General features: G+C 40.6%; 1 protein-coding gene and 1 long non-coding RNA gene across 2 annotated transcripts in view; one reads left to right on the plus strand and one right to left on the minus strand.

Moving 5' to 3' along the window:
• Positions 1–12227, minus strand: part of LOC122515619 — a 43313-nt gene extending 31086 nt beyond the window's left edge. The window contains exon 1 of the long non-coding RNA XR_006303318.1: positions 12034–12227. This is a non-coding gene — a long non-coding RNA (uncharacterized LOC122515619). The remainder of the gene's footprint in view (positions 1–12033) is intronic.
• Positions 1–25425, plus strand: part of LOC122515593 (ephrin-A4) — a 689714-nt gene that overhangs the window by 580736 nt on the left and 83553 nt on the right. The gene's annotated exons all lie outside the window — the stretch shown is intronic.

The following is a 25425-nucleotide window of genomic DNA, read 5'->3' on the forward strand; positions in this document are numbered from 1 at the left end:
GTATATTATATGTGCTCGCAGAGCACAGGTATCTTTCGCGATATTAATTGACCAGAATCGTAGATTATCTCTCCTCCTGTTCCTCCTTCTCCTTTTCCTCTTCCTCCTCTTCTTCTACCTCCTCCTCCTCTTCCTCCTCTTTTTCATCCTCATCCACCAATTTCATATCTCAACGCGAGTGTGCTACATCGTGTTGCTACACTCAATCGACCGCGTCCGATATTTAGTCGCAACCGATTCGATCTTTTTACCGTGCCACCGCATTAAGACGTATTAATTTTTATTAAATTTTATTATCCCTCTCTCCGAAGATAACGCGGACACAATTTTACGTATAAAAATATAAAGTTATCTCTCTCCTCCAACTGTGGACAAATATTTTATTGTTCTAGCACGTGCGTACGATTTCTACGGAAAAGTGTGTCGACGAAAAAAGAATGAAAAAAAAAAAAGAAGAAGAAAAAAAGAAAAGGAAACAAATGTACGCCGTATAATTCTGACTCCGTAATAAATTAATTTAGCAAGAATTTTTTGTATGCCTTTCGTACGGCAACGGGTTATAAAAAGAGTAGAGGTGGGCTGTCTTAATTTGGAAATAGCTCTGTTGAAAAAACAAGTTACTAATGGAAATAAAATGTTTTTACATGGTAGAGTGTTTCGCGTAGCGTCATTAACATGAATGCAAAAGGGAACCGTGCTTTAATTTCGTTTGCTAAAGGATTCAAAGAATCGTTAGATTTACCATGTGGAAGAGAGAATTGACCAACGGACAAAAAATTCTTATCTCTCGATATCGGACGAGTAAAAGAAAATTGCTATCACTGGAAGAAGAGAGTCCTTGTTCGAAGCGGAAAGACTTAATCGATTTCCGCATAATGACGAGCTATCCGAGCCACGCGAACATTATCAAAGACATCGATCTTCGATCGCAAGAGACCTGCTCTGCGTGCAAGGAGCTCGTATTCCCTTTTCTACTTACGTATATACATACATGCATATATTATACATATATACCTTCATGTATATGTACATATATATATCTTTCTCTTGATCTCTGGATCTCGTCCTCTCGGAAGTAAAAGAGGTATACGCGAGCCAACATCCCGACCTCGGCTACTAATAACAGCCACTTTGCGAGTGTGAAATAATTACTTCGAATGGCATCCAAACCAGTTTCCACTCGTAGATTAGCATAAATGATCGAAATGATCAATGAGCCCGTAGCCTCCGTGAGACGTGACTTCCTCTTTCTCCCACTACAATCACGACACCCTCTTTCGCAATTCGCTTCCGTCTCTATTCGACTATCCGAGTATATTAATCTCGCTTCTTAGGCATAAAGGTAGACTCGTACTAGTCGGACGACTAACGCTACCTCCTTTGTACAATGCTGCATATGTCTCTCTCTCTCTCTCTCTCTTTTCTTGTACATACATAGATACCTAAGCGTGCATACCGAGATACATAGCAAAAGATCGTTCGTCGACACTACCGGCAGAATTTACGATCTCGAGCAAACTCTCCTCGTTTCACCTTCTTCCAATCCTTCCTTCCCTCCTTTTCCTTTTCCTCTTTCACTTCTCCCGTCACTGGTGTATCTCATGTATCCATCCTCAACACGACTTTCTCTCCTTCCGTTCTCCATGTTCGACTTTTCGATCGAAATTCCCGTCGAGGCGGATTTAGTTGGACAAAATTTCCCTTTCGTGCGTCCTCATTCGCGATAAGAAAATATTATTCTTTTCTTGTAACGAATATAAAATAATCTATCGAATAGTTCAATGACGTTCGATGAGAATCACGTCGTGTATTCTCTCACGATCCTGAATTCCTATTGAAAATTAGGACGAGATAAAGAAAGAGAGAGAAAGAGAAATGAGCCTTGGGGCGATGGTAAAAAATGTTTAGCGTGTACAGAGACCCTCCTTTCGTGTATATATATATATATATATATATATACCTATCAAATTTTTCTCGTGGATAAGAAAGAGGAGGCAAGAAGACAAGGAACGCTTTCTTTCAAACACGTATTACCGTTGGCTCTTACTCGTCAATGCCACTCTGTTCATCGAGTTCATCCTCTCGCGAAGCGTATTCGTTAGAAGGGGAGTGCGCATCGTTGGAGTCCATGCTTTTTAACTCTCATCCTTTTAACGGAACTTGCATGTTTTGCGATAAACTATCGCCAACTGGGATCGCCCAATCTTTTATAAATAATTCTCCGCTCGGCGTAATAAATCTTGCTTACTTTATTCCCCATCGCTTTTTCATTTGTCTTCTTGTTTTTTATTCTTCCTTTTTTTCTTTTTTTTTTTTTTGTACAATTTTTTTTCTATCCAGATCTATTCGATCATATCTACGATCAAAATTACACGACATTTGTAACCGAACAAGAAATATATCTCTATTGCGTTCAAAAAGACCAAAGGGATACTTTTATTGATCGTGTTACACGTATGTTGCAATAAAGAAGAAATAGTGGAATATGTTTCTTTTTATCTTTCAATCGATTAAAAAATATGTTTCGGACGCAAAACGATCGATCGATAATCTTGATGGCTAACAACGATCGTACTTTGATTGAACGTTCAAAGAATATTTATTATGATCATAAAGGTCGGTGTACGACTTTTGTTTGGCCTCGATACTCTTTCTATCATACTTAACAAACAATGCTGTAATAATCATTCATCGATACACAATATGTCGGCGATCGAAAGCTTCTATTCTTTTACCTATGGGAATTTAAATCGAATCATCGGCTTAGATCGGTTCAATGATGCACGCATTATTCGCGACATTATGGTAAACGGTAAGCCAGCTCTAATCGACGGCCGAATAGCAGCCAATATGAGTGAAGTGGAACGTATAAACGAGTACAATGAACCAAGAGATCATTAATCCGCATTTAATGATTGGCATTGACGAGCATTTATGCCTAACGGCCAATTCACCGGTCCTTCTCTTCTTCTACCCCACTCTACTTCTCTCTCTTCTTTATTTCGTAACGAAATAAACGACGAATAAAATTCACAATACTTAAATCGTAACGCTTTCAAATGACTATTCAGCGATACTGATTCACTCTAAAATATAATACATTAAGAATTATTCGATTGGTTGGATCGGCCTACGAAACTCGAGTCTTTCTCATTCGTTTATTTCTTCTCTTTATTTATTTCATCCTTATTTTTCTCCTTACATTAGTGCTGTAGCCAGATCGAATCGGTAGAATCATTAGTAATCGTTGAGAATCGGTCAGATCGTCTCGCAGATGGTTGTATTTGATTGTAGTGGTGGTGTTGGTAGTGGATGCGTAGAACGGAGGCGATCACGATGTGATTCGAGACGAACGATCGTCACGAACCACTGACAGATGGATACTGGACGTTTTAACTTCTCTCTTTACACCCACGATTACGTTGTTCTCGACGTGCGTTCACCTTCAAGCGAATAAAGTCTTATATAAAACTTTCTTTTTCGAAATTCATGGAAATAAGAATCCGTCGTAAAAAGATGTTTACTTAAACCGTAAAACGGAATACGAGGAAAAGTTAAGAAGGTTGGCGCGTAATATCACGAAATTCCATGAACGGGTCGCCCCGAGGACACGGAAGCGACCTCGGCAACTGCTTCGGTCGTGCATGCCATTACCCGAGAGTGAGTCCGCTGCTCATCGTGAGTGAGTGTCGACTCGAACAACTCGCGCTAAACTCTGTGAGAAAGTGTCAGGTCCGGCAGACTCGATAGAACCGGACAACTCGGAATCTCGACGCGAAAGGCCAATGGTCGCGCTCGCGTTCTCACGCCCCGTAAAGAAGTAACTAAATCTCGAGCAACCTTCACGATTATCTTCGGAACTAACAAAACTTCAAAAATTAACAGACGTTACGTCGTATAAATAGTTTTCCAAGAATGTTTATATAAGTAAATAGTTATTTAGAGAGGGGGAAACGAATTAGACGTTAAAGTAATAATCTAATTGGAAAGAGAAAATAACAGAGATTCGAAAAAGAGGAAGGAAAGGAGAGAAGGAGTCCTTTGAACGGCAGAACCTCGTCGAGGAGCCAGTGAACCATCGGCTTATCTCAACAGAGGCAAAACTTGGAGAGAAGAGGCAGAGCTCCCTATCGCCCCAGCTATTAACCGAGAACCAAAAACTTCTTGGGTGGCTGCGATCTACGCACACAAGCAAATACGTGCGTACGAGCGAACGAACGAACGAACGAACGAACGAACGACTACGAGACCGCCTTGTTTCCACGTGCCTCGTCCCTCGTTTCATTTACTATCGATTCAACGTATCAACGTCCAAGGGCTACCGTTCAACGAGACGCAACCCGAATTCCTGTCGGCATTCCGAGACTCGCGTCTTTCGACGCACTATCGCCTGAAGATAGTTGGAAAAAATTCAGAGTGTCGATTACCGTTCTCACCGACAACACGAATCGATACTTAAGAGACTATCAACGCTGAGACAACGATTCGATACGATTATAAACCTTGCGTAGGGATTTGCCTTTTACGCTTTTATCAAATTTCAACTAGTAATGAAAAGAATGAGAAAGGAGGCAAAAAATTCAATAAAATTAACAATCTATAAAACCAGCTACGACGTAGATGAATCGAAAGAACACACGAATCCTCAAAAACTACTGTGTCATTGTGATACAGGAACGCGCCAAATATTAACACCCGTACGAGGAATACTCTATAGGACTATACGTATGCTGGTGTACCGGATCTCTGAGCAACGTAGGTGTGCGAACGTGAAAGGGAGATCCAAGAGCGAGAGCGAGAGATGAGAGAGAATGCCTTAAGTCGTAGCTAATGATACGCGATGATATGCGGCATTCGTCACTGTCCGATATCTGCCTTGATTGCTGCTACTGTTCTCTATCCTTTATCTTTCGCAAGCTCGTAATCCCTTACGTTACGCGTCAGCATCTACTATATATACGCGTATATACAACAACATATACAGTGGTACTGGCACACATGAACAAAAAGAAGAGAACACGTACACGCGAGTTTGTGCAACAATTGCGTAGATACGGTCACGAAGTTACGAAGTAGATCGTATGAAAGAGAAAACTTCGAGCATCCCAAATCCTACCAACAAAGAGAAAGTTAAAATCTAAATCGTCAGTTAGGAAACCTTGTTCACATAACAAGTAGAAGAACGGAGGAATAATGTAATTCATTTTAAGCGTAAAAGACCCACCACCATGTGCGTAAACTATTTTCCCTCAATCTCCAATAATGAGAGCTTATCTTTACTCGACAAAGATATTCCGAATGAATTTATTTCTTTGAACGTTCATTACGAAGTTGGGACCATACGAATATACGCGCATGGCGCGACAGAGAGTCGAGGATTTATCGGGTAGCTGTCTTTTTAATTATACCTTATCATTCGTTTTCCAAAGACTCGTTATGAGCATATTAAATACTCGCATACCTATGAAGATATATAAGTAAATATATATATGTATATGCGTTTACGTGGGTATCCATGTATCTCTATAAATAAAGGTAGAGCCAATCGTTGTTGAGATCGTAACGATATTCCTACGGGGTGCCTCTTTTAAAGGAAGTTTAGAAATCGTATCTATTAATTAAGGTTAATCGTCCTCGAGGATTATTTCTCTCGCGAAGTCGAAGTGTATCTCGTATTTTCATGATTTGTAGCGGCGATCCAAGGAAGACGACTTATCGAGTCGTAGCGTGTCTCTATTATTTCACTGAGCGTGTCCCACGAATACCTCTCCGACACGCGATTTCTTCTCTCCTTCACCTCTTCATCTTCGTCTTCTTCTTCTTTCAAGACGTCGCGTTTCTTCCACTATCTCGATTCGTTCGTTCGTTCGTTCATTCGTTCGTTCGTTCGTTCTCGCAAGCATACGATTCTCGCCAGGCAGACCCCTTGGCATTAATCAATGCTCGGTAGAGAAATTAATATAGCTCGCGATACGAAGCACCCGAGACAACGTCGGACGTGGAACGACAAGGAGGTGGACGAAGAAGAGAAAAGCTCTCTTGTCGAAGGCGTGGGTCGCCGAGACAACGGACTCCGTCGTCGTCTTTCTACCCTCGGTTCTCTTCTTTCTCTCTTTCTATCTCTGCTGGATGGCATACCACGGCGTAAGATCGATACCCTGCATCGAGATCGTTCGAGATCCAGTTGTTAACCGACGACAAGAAATACAATGTCCTTCTTTACTAAGTCGCACTTACCAATTTTTCTAAATGAAATTATAAACAAAATTGATCCTTTTAAAATACCTCTTTTTAAAGAATCTAACTGTAGTCAAATCAAAGTATTATATAAAAAGAAAAACTGGTATGTGTACTTATGTACGCACGTAAGAAGTTATACTTCTTTGCCGTATCAAAACGAACATAACCTCAATAACCTCAAAAATAACTTTAAAAAATAACTTAACAAAAAAGAAAAATTTATTATTATTATTATTATTATTATTTAAAAAAAAAAGGAAAGAAACATATTTTCAATCGATCGATATATTATATATATTAGAAAGAATAATAAAATATCATAATATATGCCATGGTACAGTGATAGTATTAGTTCCCGCTCGATCATTTAAGTAAAGCAGCGCTGAGTACGATTAGTATTTGGATGGGTGACCCGCCTGAGAAAAAAAGGGGAAGAAAGAAAAGAAGAGACAACTTCATATACTTGAAATCGCTTTGCCTCGCGTCGTAAATACCGACAAACTTCATGGTGTCGTTTTTCCAGATAAGACGCTCGGAACAAAATCACTCCCCATTACATTTTCCCCAACGCGCCAAAAGAAGTATAACTTCAAAAATAGTTTCAGCTTCTTGTATAAAATAAGATTTGAAAATAATCTATGAAAAATAAAAGAAATATCGAATGATTTGCGATTAAAAAGAAAAAAAAAAGAGAAACAAAACAAAACAAAAGGAAAAGGGAAAAAATTTATCCGCTTACTCGAATCCTTCTCTGGAGCACGACATCGGTCGACAGGACGCGAAGGAAGAAGATCGATAGACGAGAGTAAGTCGATGATTCTCGATACATGCACGGACTCGGGTATCGAGGTCCCTATTAGACGCTCAACGATCGTCACGATAGTTCTCTTCTTCTCGCGCGGGATATTCCATTCGTACGACTGGTAAAGAGACTGAAGAAAAATAAGAGAAGACAGAGGAAGAAGAGAAGAGAAGAGAAGAAGGAGGAGGAGGAGAACACTCGTCGTCGAGGAGGACGTAGCACTAGTGCTCTCGACCTTCGTCTCTCCTCCGCTTCGACGTTTCCATCGGAGCTTTGTCAGGGTAACCGATCACCTCGACCAGCCACGATCGATCGATACAACTTCGATACTCCTGTAACCAACTTGCAAATGCAAGAGGACAGAGAAAGAGAAAGAGAAAGAAAGAAAGAATAAGAAAGAGAAGGGGAGCGGCCTGCCGGAAGCGCGAGCGGACGGTGAGCATTAGATATATTAGACAGATGAATGCATTGTATCAGAGAAGGATGATTGGGTAGTCGAGTACCAAGAAACCTCCTATGTAGAAAAGCCCTTCGACCTCATTTCAAACCAACCAACCAACCAACCAACCAATCTCGTGCCTACCTAGCTCGAATATATTCCCAATCAAACTACGATCTCCTCGATGACAAAGGAAAGAAATACGTAGCGAAATGTTCTGTTCGATGGTTACAAACAAATAACTAAAGTGCTCGCCAAATCGGTCACGTCGTACCTCTCGTAAAATTCAACCGACCGTTGCTTATATTCCAGAACATTCGGATATCTGTTTGAATATCTTCTCGATACAGAGAGACGCGTTCGCTCATTTGTTTCGGCGACTCTTTAAGGGGAGGAGAACAAAAAGGGAGGAGGAGGGGGAGGGGGGAGGTAGGGAAAACAAGTCGAAGCTCCCGATTCTTCTCCTTTCTAAGGGAGAGAAGTAACAAAATGACGCTGCTAAAAGGAAAAAAAGAAAAGTAGACAAGGAGAAAGAGATAGGTGGAGAAGGAGAAAGGAGGAGAAGAAGAAGAAGAAGAAGAAGGATCGAGGGTGGTGGTAGAAGCGGGCAGGTACGATCGTGAAGAGATCCGCGGGCAGATTTAGCGGCTCTCCCTGACAAGACAATAGCGCCCCGTTCCCTTCGTTTTCAGCGGACGCGCATTCCGCGCTTTGGTATGCGCGAATGCGGCCGAACGCAAGCTTCGAACCGTCTCGCGCCTTACCAACCCTCCTCCACCTTCCCTCTGCCACCACCTTTTCGTGCACGTGTTTATCGTTGCCCAGAAAGTGACACTTTCGCACGAATACCCGAGGCGAGAATCGAAAAGAAACAGGAACGCGAACCCGACCACTTTCGGCAAACTTCTTTTTCTCATTTTTTTTCCCCTCAAATCCCATACAGTAATACATCTTTCTTTTATTTTTACTTACTTATTTTTTTTTTTCTTTTCCGTTGAGACTTATCGAGAACTTTTGTTCTCGTTCCGCCTGGATTTGGTCGAAATCTTTCGTGGCTTGAGTACGAAGACAAACTAATGTAAGATCGTATCCCTCGTTCTCAAGAGATACGCTTTGACGAATGAACGGCCACGCGTGCTCGAAGAAACTACCTTTCAGGTACTTGAATACATCTGCATGGGTACGTTTGCAAATAAGAAAATGTCAACTATGAATTGCCGAACTAGAAGGAATAGTATGAATATCATGCTATACAATGAATGACGTCGTAAAAAGGGGGTTGTAGATAATTAGGAAAGTTCTCTTTGAGAGGTAGAAAATTAACATTTAACCGCAACCGGACACCTGGATATGGATGCACGGTTAACTAATGCTCGACTCCGTCCGTACATCCTCGAGGATTCATACTTCGCCTACACAAAAACATGCAAACACACACACACACACACACACAGGTATATAGGAATACCGTGTATAAGATGGCAACGAGTAGCACAGGATGGAGAGTAAAAGAAACGACAAGTTGAAAAGAAAAAAATATAGAGAAAGTGGAGACTGCGCACCGGGCCAGGACTTTGATTTACATTCTCCCTAATTACAAATGAAACGCGTGCGCTTATTGGCGCGTCAGTAGCATCCAAGAAGAATGAGCAAGAAGCAGCAACGTTGTGCGTGAGCTCGCGACTTCGCGCTCGCGTTTCTCTGCAGTCATACGTCACCAGTGTATGTGTAATATGTGTTTGTGCGCGTGTGTGTGTGTGTCTATGTGTGTGAGTGAGTGAGTGCGCGTGCAACGAAAGAAAAAGAGAAAGATAGAAAGATATAGAGGGACTCATGGGTAACGAGCGGCCCGATTCTCGCACTAAAAAGAGAAAAAGAGAGAGAGAGAGAGAGAGGGAAAGAGAGAGAGAAAAGAAGAGAAGTCTCATTCGACCCGCCACCACCGCCGCCGTGCGAATTCTCCTCTTCTCTTCGGCATTTATCATTCGGCAACCGCGCCAGTTTACGCGCTTTTAATTCTCAGTTGTGTGCGTGAGGTACCTGCTAAGACAAATGAAGCAGAATACGAATGTAGAAAGAGAGAATCGCGAGACGAAGTAGCAAGGACTGAAAAGGGGCAAAAGAGGGGAGCTCGTGGCGCGCCTGGCGGTCGTTCGTTCGTTCATTCGTTCGTTCGAACGTTTTCCGCAGGGCTAATGAATGTAGATTCGGTACCCTGCATACTTCGAACAGGTATCGATCGCTAGAAATTTGTCTCTGCGTGCGGATATTAAGTTATCACGTCGTGAATGAAAGGAAGAAAGGCAGAGAGAGAGAGAGAGAGAAGGTGAGCGAGAAAGAGATAGTCGGTATTCTCTCTCGCTGAGAGAGAGTAAGCAAACGTATTTATTTACACTCGTCGTCTCGCCTTCGAGAAATATTTCTGATTAAAAAATCGGCTATTGCCTTGAGGCGATGGATGTACAAATTTGGTTGGTTGAAAAAGAAAAGAGGAATATATAGTTTCTCGTGGTAATATTCGAATCTCGTTTTTCTCGTCTCCGGACCAAGTGGACAACGTTAATGCAAAGAGGACAGACGGAGAGCGTGACGAATAAAATTAACGCGAATAATTGCGATAAAGCGTTGATAATATTTTTTTTTATTGGCCGATACCAAATATAATACGATTAAATGGGAGAGTATCTTTTTCTTTCTTCCTCTCCTTATTTATCTCTATTTCTCTCTCTCTCTCTCTCTTTATCTTGAAACCATTCATAAACGGTTCCCTTCTTCGACGTTATGCTGTAGGTTCGAACTTCGTAGGCTCGTCATAATTTTAAGCTCTTGAAGCTTCATCTCGTTCTCTCTCTCTCTCTCTCTCTCTCTCCTTCTCTCTATTTTCGATTTAAGAAGAACAAAGAACCTTAGTATGTTCGATGAATGTAAAAATATTGTCCGTTGGATGGAACAAAAAAGAAGTCCTGGCCAGAAGCACTCTCTCTCTCTCTCTCTCTCTCTCTCTGACGGAATTCAACGTCGTGTAATGAGAATCATCACCGGCGTACACAAGCATAACGTATTACGCGTCGACACCACCACCGTGACGCGGCTATCGATATCGATTGATTTATCTTGTTCGATCGTTCGAATCCCCTATGAGCAGAAGCGGCAGAGGGGACTCGGCACCCGTAGAATCGTTTTTAATGACATTGCCTGCTCCTCGTCGGATCGTTTCGCGGTCTGATTAAAAATGGCATAACGAAAGAGGACGCATCGAAGTTACAATGACTACTGAGAAAAGGTTGAAGCAAGAGCGAAACGAAAAAGGTGAGGAGGATCCTCGAGGAGACATAGAAGAGAAAGATAGCGAAAAAAGGGATAGAACGGTGATTCTCTCTCTCTCTTCCTCTCTTTCTAACTGGGATCGAAAATGAATGAGAAAGAGAGAGAGGGAGGGAGAGGGAGAGGGAGAGGGAGAGGCAGAGAGAGAAATGGACGAAGCAACGTGGTTGAGAGTTCAGTTTTTTAAGCGATCAATCACCTGTCCTATAAGAAGTACATATCCCACCTACCGAAAAGAGAAACGAATCGAAGGAAGACAATGAGAGAAAATGGAGGCCTGAATCGGCCGATGAGCCGTCTCGAGACGGCGACCGAAAGGCGAGAGACCACGTTCGTGGACCGGCCAAGCGTGCAGCCACCGAATTATCATTATTAAATGCTCCATTGAGCGCTCCTATGTATTCTAACAAGTAAAGGAACGAGAAAGAGAGAAAGAGAGAGGGGGAGAGAAAGAAAGGGAAAGAGAGAAAAAGACAAACGGTTGAGGAGAATGAACAACGCTAAGCAGCGATTCGAATTCCTGCGTACGGAAACTATTCGTCTTTTTTTCCCCGATCTAATTTTATGCGAGAACGTTGTTACATACCACCGATCGTTTTTAGACCACAAAAATATCTGATCGGGTCTAATGGAAAACAGAGCTCGTCTTGTAACGAGAAGAGAAATGCGAGAGAGACGACGTTAAGATGATTACAATTAATTTCACCGATACGTGTTTCCATCGAAAGGCACACATTCTCTCTCTCTCTCTTTTTCTTTTCTCTTTCAGACGCACGCATACGTATAAGTCTCGTTATAACGAACGAAATCTATCCACGAGCGTGGAACCCCTCCGATAATGCCGGCACTCGGCCAGAAACAATCGGCGCTTCGCGGCGAGCAATGATTTCCTCGTAAATTGCTTCTTGATCACCCCTCGGCCCGTACATTTCTTTTTATCATCCGACAGCCCGTCTTTTTTTCCTCCTCTACCATATCTACCTCCCACTTCATTCACTTTCTCTCTCTCTCTCTCTCTCTTAGTCTTACTTTTTCTTTTAGTTATTCGGAGCCCTTCCATCCGTTACTCCGATGAGTTTGTCGATTCGTCTGGAGATCCTTTCCATTTTTCTTTCTCTCTCCCTTACTCTCTCTCTCTCTCTCTCTCTCTCACTCGTTGAAGGATAATAATAAAATATCACAATCATCACGGCTAACTACTGTTTCATTAAACGATTAATTAACTCACGATATATTACGTAGATAGTGGCCGCGATACACCTTTCTTCTGGCTCTCTTCTCTCTCTCTCTCTCATACACACACACACACACACTCTTTCACTCTGTCCACCTTTATATATTGGCCAATGCATCTCGACCAATGCAACCGCCTCTTGATGATGCGGCTTCCTCCTCTTCGTCGCAAGATAACCATCGACTTCTCTTTCCCTCCTTTTCTATTTTCTTTATCTTTCGAAACGTCGCTTTACGCTCTCTTTGCGCATGATGATCCATCGGTGAAGTATTTAACAGGACGACGTCCGTGAAGAATCGGTCGAAATTAAAACTTGATCGGTGTTGTTCAACGTTCAATATGAAAATGAAAAAGAGAAAGATAGACGGAAGGCGAAGATACACAAGAAGAGATTCACCGTTATCAACCAACTTCTTCTCCTTCCTCTTTCTTCCTTCCTCTCTCCGCCTGTTCTTCTGCTTTCCAACGAGCAAAGCAATCTTCGACTCAGAGACATTATCCAATTACGATAACGACCGGTTGCCAGCGTTAGAAGTGTCGCCACGTTGTGTCTTCTCGAATCTACCATATGTCGTCGAGTTACTATTCTAATTGTAATCACTATACCTCTACCTACACCGGAACTGCTCAACTAACGATGCGCAATGATTAACACTTTTTTTTTACTCGTCTAACTAACCGCCTAACCTTTCTATTATTCTTTAATGACATGATGACAGATTAACTGGAACCAATATATGACCACTTATTTTTCAATGTTTCCACATTTGTTTCTTCTGCATAGGTGGTACGTGTATGTACGTATTATATATAGATACTTATTTATATTCTTCTTACTCTTTCGTTGGTGGGTTTGAGCTGGCGTCCTTGGAAAACACGTAAATGTCCTTGATCCTCTCGTTCTCTTCGATTTATGCCTCCTATTCGTTACGCACAATCAGCACTTAATTCCCTATCTTTCATTATATCCGATGATTCGGATTAAACGCAGCACATAACGACGATGAACGTTCTCTAATTAATCGCTACTCCCAGAAGCTGACCTCCTCCATCACCTCTTCAACTTTTCCATTTAAATCTCATCAAGGACGAATTCGAGATAAGGATTTTTGTCTAGATGAGAGAGACAGAGAAAGAGAGGGAGAGAGAGAGAGAGTCCACTAGGGCTGTAGACTCTCTGAAAAATAGTCCTCCTCATCCTGGCGTGTCGTTGGAAAGTCTGGACGAAGACACCAACGGGGAGGATCTCATCGTAGAACGTTCCGCGTGTTCGTGCGTGCCCTCTCTCGCCTTCAATTGCACTTTATTTATCACAATTTGCTGACGTTGATATATCGTTACACGGGCTCACGACATATGCGTATGCGTCATCGCAATTTACATTGGCCATCTCTCAATGTAACCGTCTTATTTAACGACCCTGCCACAGAGAAAAAGAGATGCCGAGAGAAATCTTTTCCACGACTTTCGACTCACCGATAGAAAAATCGACCTAGGCTTATCGCATTGTAATTTTCCTTTTTCTTTTTTCCTTTTGCTTCTCATCCTTCCTACGAATAACTTAAACACGATTATGCGAAATCACTTTCAAGCTTGTACCGTAGCCTACGAGATCGAACGAAGACAATCGTCAAATTCTTCCTATAACTTTATTCGAGGTTCTTTTCTTCGTTTTTTTTCAAAAGAAGAGAATTCAAAGAAAAGCAGAAAAAAATATGCAGAGAACGTTCAACAATTGTTAACTTCAATGGTGAGCTGTCAAGATTTCATATAGTCCTTTCATATAGAATGTGAAAAAGTAACCCGGCTTAGGAGGCTTAGGAGTCGTGTCACAACACATTGTTCCTGTCCGTCATGTACCATTTATTCCATCTTCCACGACCCACGCCCTCTCTCTCTCTCTCTCTTACTTTTTCTCTTCTATTCTTCTTCTTCTTTTCCTCAACGTTGTCTTCATCCATTTAGTTTGCATGTATTTTCAAACTTATAATACTCTTTAAAGCTAACACGAATACGCTGCTTACTTTTTTTTCTCGCGCCGCTATACATCAATCTCCTTCAATCCTGACTTTTCAAATACGATCATATTATTCGGTTTGTACCAATCATTAAGCTAAAAAAAAAATATTAACTGCAAAATTACGAATACGTTACCTCCAACGGAGAACCATCATTAACTTTTCCTTTTACTTTTGTTCTTTTCATTTTCTTTTTTATTTTTTTGAGAAGTTACTGTCAGATCAAGTAAGATAATTAAAGCGACTTTAATCGATCTTCGTTTAAATGTCATCTAATGAAGAATAAGATAAACGGCGAATCTCGTCCGAGATTCGAGAAAAATCGAACATGCAAAAGTAAGGTTGGAGAAAAGAGGAAGGAGTGGCTTATTCTTTCCTTGATAGCGAGTGAGCATGCGAACACCATAACACGGCAGGTGCAAAATGCGATAATAAAATAGATGCGAATAAATAATTTGTGGAATTAACAAAGTAATTCTCTAAAGACTCGTATCGGTTCTATCTTTGTCGTACGCTATTTCACAATGTGAATAGACATAATGATAATTAAAACTTTATCCCGGAGCTAAGCGATTATCACACTATATTTAGCGCGTATAACTAGATTCTCTTGTTATATCGTTAGGAAAAATAATTCTCCCTCTTTTTCACACGACGACAAGTATACTTAGTCTTTCTCTATTTAAACTCTTATTACTTTCTCTCGCTACAGTCAAATCATTTATCGATGTAAAAACGTTAATTTTACTTACCTTACTTTCATTGTCTTACATTAGATTAATATTTAAAATTAATTAAATACCAGTTAGAAAAATGAGAATTGTAATCGATGAAATAAAAATAATAGGAATTATTGTTTGAAATGTGTTAGTATAAAAAAGAACGTCTCTCGTGAATTTACTTACCCGATACATCAGTCACCTTTGTCACTGAAATATGAATGAAAAGTAATAGAAAAGAAACCCTTTCGAAGATACGGCATCATTAGACGGATATTTAATTACGGAAGGGATATAGCCGAGGCATAAATGATCACGGCTGAGTTACTGTAACATCATACGTGTAATAAATACATATATATATATGTAAGTATGTATAGGTGCGGGCATATATACGCCGGAATAGACCCCATACTGTTCGGGGAGGCATCGATTGCAAACGATGACCAGCAACAATCGCGACAATGGTAATCCTCGAGCAGCTGGACCAACCTAATGAACCGACGATGATTTGCTTACTCGCGTTGGAAGAAAAAAACTTTCTCGCACCAGATTCGGTGCTCGAAATAATCACCATTGTACATACGATAGGTTAAATGTTTTTATACCTTTTAGATTTATTTGAATAGTTCGGATTATACAACACGTGAAAAAAATATCGCTCGGAAAAATGAAGAAATCAAATAAATGTACCTAAAATCTGTTTGAAAAAAATAATGAAAATCGTTAATTGATATTAATTAAGAATGGATAAATAAAATGAAAAATAAAAATGTTCAATTTTGTCGTTTTACCGAGAGTGCAACGACCGATGATAAGTTTAAGAAAATTTAAACTTCAACACTAAGCACTTTTCGAAGACCGGCCGAGGAAGCGTTGTAATGATCTTGCGATGATTCGCCAACGTACACGAAATCATCACTCGGCGAGGAAAAAAAGAAAAAGGACCGAGTTAAAAAGGAGGGAAAAAAAGAAAAATAAAAGGGATGAAGGAAGACTGTTCTCGTGAAGCGAAGACACGCGCACACTGGCCCGTTGAAAGTGATGTATACCGAGTAGTTGGCTCCTCCGCGCTAATTACCGCTATTAGTAACCCTCCCCCCGCAACCACCACCAAGCACACCGAGAAACATTAACATAACGGACAATGACAAACTACAATAACGCGTCCACCAAGATACAACGTGCTGCTCAGCCGTTCTTCTGAATTCCACCGGCACCGTTTATTTCCTCCTTGCCTTCTCGATTCTTTTGACTCTCCGTCCACTTTTCGTGAGAGAGCGAGAAATTCTGCAACGACGATGCCCAAGATAAATTCCGAAGCTAATTTGCGTTTTGTCGGGAAGGAAAAGGAAGCAGAATTAAGGGACGGAAAGGTAGACGCCAAGATACAAACGCGAATTTCGTAAGGGATCATTTAACTATTTTTCTTTCTTTCCTACGTAACGAGGAAGAATCTCTCGTTTCTCGAGAGCTTTGCCGCTTCTGTGTTTCTCGATGTCCAAGGAGGAAGGAAAAGATGCGTTCGTCGAGGGTAAAGAGAGACAATGCTCACCGAAAGATTCCGCGCGTCCACGCGCAAGACGGACAATTTGTTTGTCGCGAGTACGAGGACAGGGAGGAGCCCTCTCCGTTCGTGGGCTTTCGCCCTTTCTCGATACTTCTTCTTTTCTTCTTCTTTTCCCTTCTTTCCTCCTTCTTTGGGTTCCGGTACACCTAACGAGACGAGCGAGATGGATTGGCTCTCCCTCGAGAATGCATCTCCCTTTTCCCTTCCTCTTCCTTCGTCATGGGTTTCTTTTCTTTCCACTGTTTCTCTTGATTCTCCTCCTCGCAGAAGGAACAACCGTTCTCCACGTCGACTCCTCGCCGGTGAGCGTAATTTGTGCGCAAAGACGAAGAATTTCTTTCCTCGGATCCGTGCCGGCATCACTACCGACATCACCGTCGACATCGCCATCGTCACACCAAACCAAACTTCTTCCTTTCGAACGACGCGAAGGATAACGAGACACGGAAATCGATCGGTACTTCGTCCCTTTCCTCCATTCGAGACATAGACGTACGACCTTGATCTTTATCTTCGTTAATAATGTCATCGACACTGGCTCACCATCTTACAAGAACCATTTCATAAGATCTAAGAAACTAAAGGACTTGAAATTCTTTCCGTGAAACCCGTCTTTCCGATGATCGAGAATGAAAAATAATATAGAGAATACTCTCTCTTCGAGGAAAACTATTTCCCAAGTATAATAGAACGAGAAATCATAGCTCTCTCGTATAATGATCGATGAAGTCGACGAACTGACTAGATCAGATTCCGAGAACAAAAGGGAAGAGATCATTTTTCTTCCTCCTTTTCCTCTCTCTTTCTTTCTATTTATGTTTTTTCTTCTCTACTAGGACTTCCTTCGAACACTCGCAATTATCTTTCTTACCCATGATAAACTCGAAGGGCAAAAGTAGGTATCTCATAGATAGGAGCAATTATAACGATATTACGTGCGCCGATCGATTCGTTATGAACGCGTTTAACGCCGGTCCTTGAATTGCGTTACTTCGAAGCTACGATCCAGGAAGCACTGTGATCGAATCAAAGAGGAGAACATAAACTTCTCGAGAGATAAACATTTATAGACGCGAAGAAATCGTACCTACGTTATTAAAGTATCGAACGTTTTAATCAACGCATAATATGGAAAGAAGAAGAAATGATGCGATGGGCTTACGATCGATCGTTGGAACAATGATTAAAATGACAAAAAATATGAGTAGACAACGACGACAATCGACGAGAAAAGAGCCATAGTGTTGTTCAACAGCAGCACCATTGATTAGGATGACTCGGAATTTTCAAGAGATAAGCTCATGCCTCGTTCGACCCCCATAAAGCATCCTTTCCTCTCATTTCGCTCCTTTCTCTTCTTTCTCTTCCTTATTCTTCTCTCTCTTTTTCTTTTTCAACCTTTGGACTCACGTTGATTGAGTTCCGATGGGTGTGGCATACTTCAAACGCCTCCGCATTAATTATTAGCTGGACCTTACCGTTCCTCCTTCGTATATTTCTTCTTCTCTTGACCGAAAACTAGCCTGTCCTTGTTCCAAGCTCTCTATCCTTTTCTATTATTTTCTTTTAAAACTTATAAATAGCACTGTTAAAAATGGGAACACTTTTTCAACTTGACCTTTAGCGTGAGAATAAATGAAGAAATTGCAAGGTCTCTTAAGGATGACCTTTCGCATAAAAGCCTGCACCATCGATCGTGACTCCATTCATCAATCGGTCAAAGACACTAGATCGTAAATCCGTAATTACATGCGTAAGTAAGCAGTTAAGTACCATTTGCGACAATAGCATTAATCCATCAGCCTAGTCGCTAAAAAACCGTTTAAATATCTTTTTCTTTATTATTTTTATTCCAGATAATTAATGACTCGACGAAGTCAACCCGAAAGAAAGGTAGACAAATATTTTTGTCTATATGCGCGCATTTGATGAGTCAATTTTCTTTTTGTCTTTTATTATTCCATTATCTTACATTTTGAGCGAAGATATAACTGCATGATTCAGACCGTGCTCCATTAAAGCCTCCTCCTCCTCCTCCTCCTCCATTTGAATCAAGACAGAAAGAAAGTATGTAACATCTCGTGGGAGTTTTATAAGGGAACAAAAAATATAAGGTAAGGAAAAGAAAGGAAAGAAATATAAACAAGAAAATAACGGAGAAGAAACAGTAGATAAGAAAAACATATTTAAAAAAAAAAAAAAAAAGTAAAGGAAAAGAAAAAGAAGTAAAAAAGAGAAAAGATTTGAAAGTAGAGAGGCTCATAGAATGGCTCACTCGGTCGGCAGGTGCTGCAAACTTTTTCATCTTTCTTTCCTTTCTTCTTTCCATTCTATATACCTTTCCATCTTCCACGAACTTTCTTCTCGTTCTACTCTTCGCTCCTCTTATCTTCCCTTCTCAAATTTCACATTAACCAACCTTCCACGATGCACTTCTCGATGATGCTGTTGCCTTGTGCTCTCATTTTTATCATTATTGTTATTATAATTTCGGCGAACGAAAACGATTATCCGGTCCGAAGTCTCGGGGATGCGGCTGGAAGAGGAAATAAGAGAAAACAAGAGAAAGGAAGAAGGAGAAGGTAAAGAAACTTTCGTGGTTGTGGAACGAACGAAGGCGCAGGAAAAGGAAAATGAGATAAAGATACGGTGAAGGTGGATGTAGTATAGAAGAGAGAAGTAACCTCTCTTTTACTCGCTCACTTTCTCTCTCTCTCTCTCTCTCTCTCTCTATCTATCTTTTTCTCTTTCTTTGCAAGTTTCGCGGTTGGCCCCTTGGTAATTTGTAACTTCGATATCATCGCGATGAGTTATTTGAAGGGCCACGAATATACGTACCGAGTTTGACTACCTACTCACCGACAGTACTAACATACATACATACGTATATATTCTCCTTTTCTCTTCTTCAGCATCGAAACACGTAATCAAATATTTTTCTGATGGACGTACAACTAAAATGCATATAGTTTTCTACAAATAAAAGAAATAAAATATATGAAATACTCTCAACGCGATTCACTTTGATGATAATAAGTAATGATAATACTAATAATAATAATAATAATAATAATAATAATAATAATCAGTTATTTCGCTAAAAAAAAAAAAAATTGCATGACTGATTAAATATAGAAAAGTTTCCTAAGAGAAACTCGATAAGGAAAATAAAAGAGTAGAAATCGATGAAGAAGAAGAAGAAGAAGCAGAAGAAAAAGTTATTCGCGTAGCTTCTCAAAACTCTTCAAGAGAAAACTGGACGGCAAACGAACACTTCCTATCTTTTAATGACTTTCCAACGATGCGTCTCGTTCCGCTCGAGTACCGAAACATCCTTTTTGAGGACTTTTCTGTATTTCCCCTAGTCGATAGCGCCTGAGCGAGGAACTTGACAGAAGGAAAAATAAAAAAGAACTACGGGACTCGATCTTTCTTCTTTTCTTACCTACTTTTCTTTTTTTTTTTATATCTAAAACGAACTTCCCATAACGATGACTCCGCATCCTACTCCAATTACTCACACACAACGAAGAAATATATTATATTTATTTTAGAGATATATGTTCTATGAAATATTCTCTCCTGTAACGTAACGATTTTTATTTATCAAACCCCCATTAATAAACTCTCCTACGTAATAGATAAAAAATCAGACGATGGTGTGACATAGAATGCGGGCTCGCGCGCGTATGTGTGTGCGGTGTAGCTTGCGCGTGTGATACTTGAAATTATTAAAAAATTACTTAATACGAAGTGAATCATTGGCCTCGAAAAAGGCATCGATAAATTCAAGGATGGAAACGGTGATAGAAATGACGATGTTCTTCGCACGCACACCAATGTGCACGGAAGGAGCGAGCTTGGCTAGCGAAGAGAAACGTGAGACAAGCGGGTTCCCTGCGTCAGGAAGCGTCAGGCCGATTGGTCATCGGAGTAGGACGATCCAACGAAGCGGCTCCGGTACTTGCGGCTTTGCTCCGGCTTCGTCTGCTTTGCCATCGAGGTGCCAGAAGTGCTTGCGATCACACGCCTACCGACTAACGACGAAACGCCCTCTTCTCTACCCTCCTTTCTTCTTCCATCTCCATCTCCATCACCTCCTCCTTCTTCTTTCTACTACTTTTTTTCTCTCTTATTCCTTCCCTACCCCTGAAATCATAAAAATAACACTTACGTTAGATTAGTATACGAGAATGAATTTTTAAATCTATTAAAAAAAAAAAGAAATTTTTATTTTTTGTTTATTACCTACACACCCGATATATTCGAAGAAACACATGGCAATCCCCATCGAGCTCATTGATTCGTTCCCGCGAAGCTACATTTTTTTTTTACATGTAACACGATAGTCCGCGATACCGTGTAAGAAGGGTTGGAATAATACGGAATAATAAAAGAAAAGGAATAAAAGTAAGAGGATAAGTGTAGGAAAAATCCATAACTGTCGTTACGGATTTCTAAACGAACTGTTCTTAGTATCCACGAGAAAAAACAATGCGCTACAATTCTTCTTAGAATAGAAGGGAAATAAAAAGAGTGGAAAAGAAAGAGGAAGAAAAGGAACGCATACTCTGCATATATATATACTTCCTTTTCGTTAACCTCAATGCTCCAGAAAAAAAAAGAGGAGGAGGTGAAGGGTACTGCGCGTTCATCGTACTCTCTCGCGGTCGCAATGCTTGTCAACATCGGTTAGCGGGACATTTCCTCTCGTGCGGGCATCAGCCATTAATGTTACACCAGGAACCTCCTCCTCCTCCTCCTCCACCTCTCTCCTTTTCTCCTTCGGAAGAGATGTGAAATCTCTTTTCATAGTTCGCGCTCTTCGCTCGGGAAGGTTTTCGACGCGCGAGAATGTGTGCTTTCTTTTTCTTTATTTTTCCGTAAATTTATCCATCTCCCTCTCTCTCTCTCTCATACTCTTCTCTTCTTCAAAGAAAGGAAGAGAGAAAGAGAGGGACGAGTACTCACGGGTCCGCTTTATTTCACGGGGGCTGCTTTGTCGAATGCGCTCGGCTCGAGTGCGGGTTTCTTCATGTCTTTGTTAGCGAGGCGAGAAATTCTGTCTGTCCTCTACAATAACGCGCCTCGAACGCGGCCATGCTGTCGTCGTCCTCCTCCTCGTTCTCTCCCTAGCAATCGAAGCCCTCGGGCTCACTCACCTCTCTTTCTCTCTCTTCTTTCTTTTTCTCTTTCTCTTTCCCTCCTTCGCCCTCACCCTTCCATCCTTCCTCTCGTTCGTACGTTCGTTCGTTCGTTCGTTCGTTCGTTCGTTCGAGATGGGATCTGGCTCAAGCGTGCACACTCTCTGTAAACTTATCTATGTATGCGTTCTCTCGACCTTACATGCCCATGCACACGTCGCCTTCCACCTTCGAGAACTCGTTCACGGGCACGTCGATCTACGAGATTCGACCGACTTTTCTTACTCCAGATTTCTATCCAACCAGGTTGCCAAGAAAAACGCTCGATCTAGCGTACCTAATCCAGAAATTATTCCAATTATTCAACGACTAAGGAAAAACATAACATTATTTGCTTAACAATTTTAACTTTGTAGAAATTTTTCAAAAGAAACTTTCCCCTTTGCTAAACTTATTCTTTTTTTTTTTCATCTTCTAACACGTTGTTTTAATTTCCATTAAGGATATAGACTTTGAGTAAGAACCGTTTAGCTCGTCGGCCAACTCGTTATTATCATCGGTATTACTTCGAGTAGTTCCGTACTTGTTTGTATGTTTTCTTGGTTCTTCCAATGGGATTACCTACCTCCCAGAGCATAATAAATAGTCTCCTCTTCTCTTTACTTCGTTATTCTCTCTTTCTTTCTCTTCCTCTCTCTCTCTCACACACACACTGATACGGTCTTTCTGTTTTACGGTGCCTCAGACGAAGTAACGCCGACGTAGCGATCTTCTGCCGATAGCCTCGAGGAAAACTTTACTCGCCACGTTAATCATGCCACCGTTTCATTATCGCTTGCCTCGCGCATAACCTTCTCTTACTCTCTCTCTCTCTCTCTTTCTCTCTCTCTTTCTACTTGGCTGAATGCAGTTGGTAAAGAAAGAGAAAGAATGAGAGAGAGAGAGAGAGAGAGAGAGAGAAAGAGAGAACATTTAACACTTGTATTCGGTTCGAATTATCCATGAGATACGACGAGTATATTTCTTCATGGCTTTTATGGTATGTACTTGAATGTTCGAAAATCGTCAAGCTGGAGGAAATACGTCGTGAAAGATTTTCAACTTTAAATATGGTCTCGTAAACGAACGACGTTAAACGATCGCATAGCTCATCGTATGAATTTCAATTTCATAATCAACACGGGTAATATTACAAAACGTGAATTCCTTCGGCCCGTTTTCATTCTCATATTTAGATACCTAGAGAGAAAGAAAATAAACTAAAAACCATCCGGAGACCGATAAGGATGGGTCACCGTGCATTTGATTATACCTCTCACCATTTGAGATTAAACAGTCAACCATAAACCGTTATTCGCGATAACGTTACGTAGGGTAGGTACGGTATCTCATTTGAAATCTTCCTCGTCGTCAAATTACCAAGAGATTCTTCTCTAATACATTTTTCTGCACTTAAACCGATCCTCGGTTTATCGTCGAAATTGACCATCGTTAATGATAAAGTTCATTCATCTCTCCCCCGCCCCCCTCCTCGCCCCTCCCGCACAACCCCTCACCTTGGCCAGGGATCTTCTCGGAAGTTATCGAATAAAATTATACGCGACAGGCGTCGTAACGCCTATGGACAGGAACCCGATCGATAGGAGAGGAAGGAGGAAGCCAACGGTGAGCGAAGGAAAGAGAGGAACAGGAGGAGGAGGGACGATCGGTAAGTAAATGCGTTAGATCGATACCTTTCGAATATGGCGCCAGCCCGTTCTTAGGACATAAAAAGAGAGCGAAAGGGAAAAGTTTTCGTGAGTTCTATCGTTCGGCCGGACTTAACTCTTAACTTTTACATGGCTGTGTGAATACATTAAACGCGCGGCTCCACGAGATACGCGGTTTCTTTAATCTTAATCAGAAGACGTATGGACATAGCGGGGCAACTACATTCGAACACGAGTACGCCATTAGCAAACAAGATCACCTACCTGACCCTGTACCTTGCTTTCTCTCTCTCTTTCTCTTCTCTTCTCTTCTCGTCTTCCTCCTCCTGCTCCTTCTCCTCCTCCTCCTCCTTCTTTTCTTTAGATCCACGAACGCTACGCTCTTAAAACACCTCTGTAAATTGGTGATAAACCAGAGAGGTACGGCTGTTCGTGAACGCGAAAAGAGAAAGAATGAAAGAAAGAAAGGGAGAGAGAATGAGGGGGGGGGAGAGAGAGAGAAAGAGAGAAAGTCTCGCTTCTTCAGACGAGATTTTCGATTCGAATTTCGTTCCTATCTTCCGAGCACCCAAGATCGTCTTGATCTCACCCACGCGCATCTTCGGACGCACCTTGAGACCTTCGACTTTTATGGACGCACGAATGAACGTACCTCGTTGACCGTCTTAAATCCATTACGATATCACCCTGGAGAATTAACCGATCACGCGGGATGACGATCAATTACTGGCAAGTTGTATGAAGAAGAAAAATATATCTCTTTTTCTCTTTCTCTCTGTTTCTCTGTTTCTTTTTTTCTTTCTTTCTTTCTTTCTTCTTTCACACTTATTCTCATCGTTAAAAATGAAACGAGTATTTTAATACATTGATTTCCGATATTCACGCTTAATTAAATATCACGAATCTCTCGTTACGAACTGTTTATCGATCGTTTCCTAGTATTATTTCGAACTGAACATGACATTTGATTAATATTAAATTAAGACATTTTATTTATTTCTTATTTCTTAGAGATTTAATATATATATTTCTCTAGATAAAAAAAACTGGTGTGTGTACTTATGTACGCACGTAAGAAGTTATACTTCTTTTGCGTACCAAAACAAATATAACCTCAAAAATAACTTTAAAAAAAAAAAAGAAAGGAAATATATTTTCAATCGATCGATATATTACATATATAAGAAAGAATACAAAACAAAAAAAAACAAAAATATCAAAATATAGATATCAGTCCATACTAAATATAAGTAAGATATATCGAATTAATTTATACGTCAACGGCCATGGCGCTGTGATAGCATTGGTTCGCGCTTCGATCATTTAAGTCAAGCAGCGCTGAGTAGGATTAGTACTTGGATGGGTGACCCGCTTGAGAAAAAATGGGAAGAAGAAGAGAGAAGACAACTTCATGCCGTAAAATTGAAATCGTTTTGCCACGCGTCATAAATACCGACAAACTTCATGGTGTCGTTTTTACAGACGCTCGGAAAAAAATCACTCCCATTACATTTTCCCAAACGCGCCAAAAAAAGTATAACTTCAAAAAAGTCTTACAATTAAATGTGTGTGCGTGATATCGACCTTGTCAGCTGCTCTTTACGTTTCTACGAAAACGTAGTAGTAGTACGAGACGCGTGCGGTTGCCTTGGTTACAAGATGGAACGGCTTACACGTGCGCTTCGTAGCGTTGTCCTAGGTCGGTTCTTTATTTTCGTCAATGAAATCTTCAAATTGTTTTGTGACAACAAAAATTTCTTTTAAATAAAAGAAAGTTTAAGAGATCATAATAACAAGTTATTTCCATATTTGACTCACAATCAAATCTTTACGATTAAATAACGCGCGAATACCGTTCATATAAAAGACACCCTAATAAACAATTTTAAATGAAATCAAATTAAAAACTTTTTTTAAACGATTAAGTAACAAATAACATTTTCTATTTTAGAAGAATACAAAAAAAAAGAAAATAATTTATATACGCCGGTTCGTGACTCTTTGCAATTTATCTAACGGTATCCTTCGTTTCCTCGTTCCTCCTTATCTCGTAATTCCTTTTGCGAAACTTTGAAGAATCTTCATCATTTACGACGTAATGAAGATGATATGAAAATGAAGAAAAAAAAATTTAATATTAATAAATATGTACAAGCGTGTGCGCGTATATATGTGTGTGTATGCATCGTACGGTTTTTACCTTTAGAAAGAAAATGTTCTTCGGGT

This window comes from Polistes fuscatus, unplaced genomic scaffold (assembly GCF_010416935.1).
Source record: "Polistes fuscatus isolate 324 unplaced genomic scaffold, CU_Pfus_HIC Scaffold1, whole genome shotgun sequence".
Taxonomy (NCBI): Eukaryota; Metazoa; Arthropoda; class Insecta; order Hymenoptera; family Vespidae; genus Polistes; species Polistes fuscatus.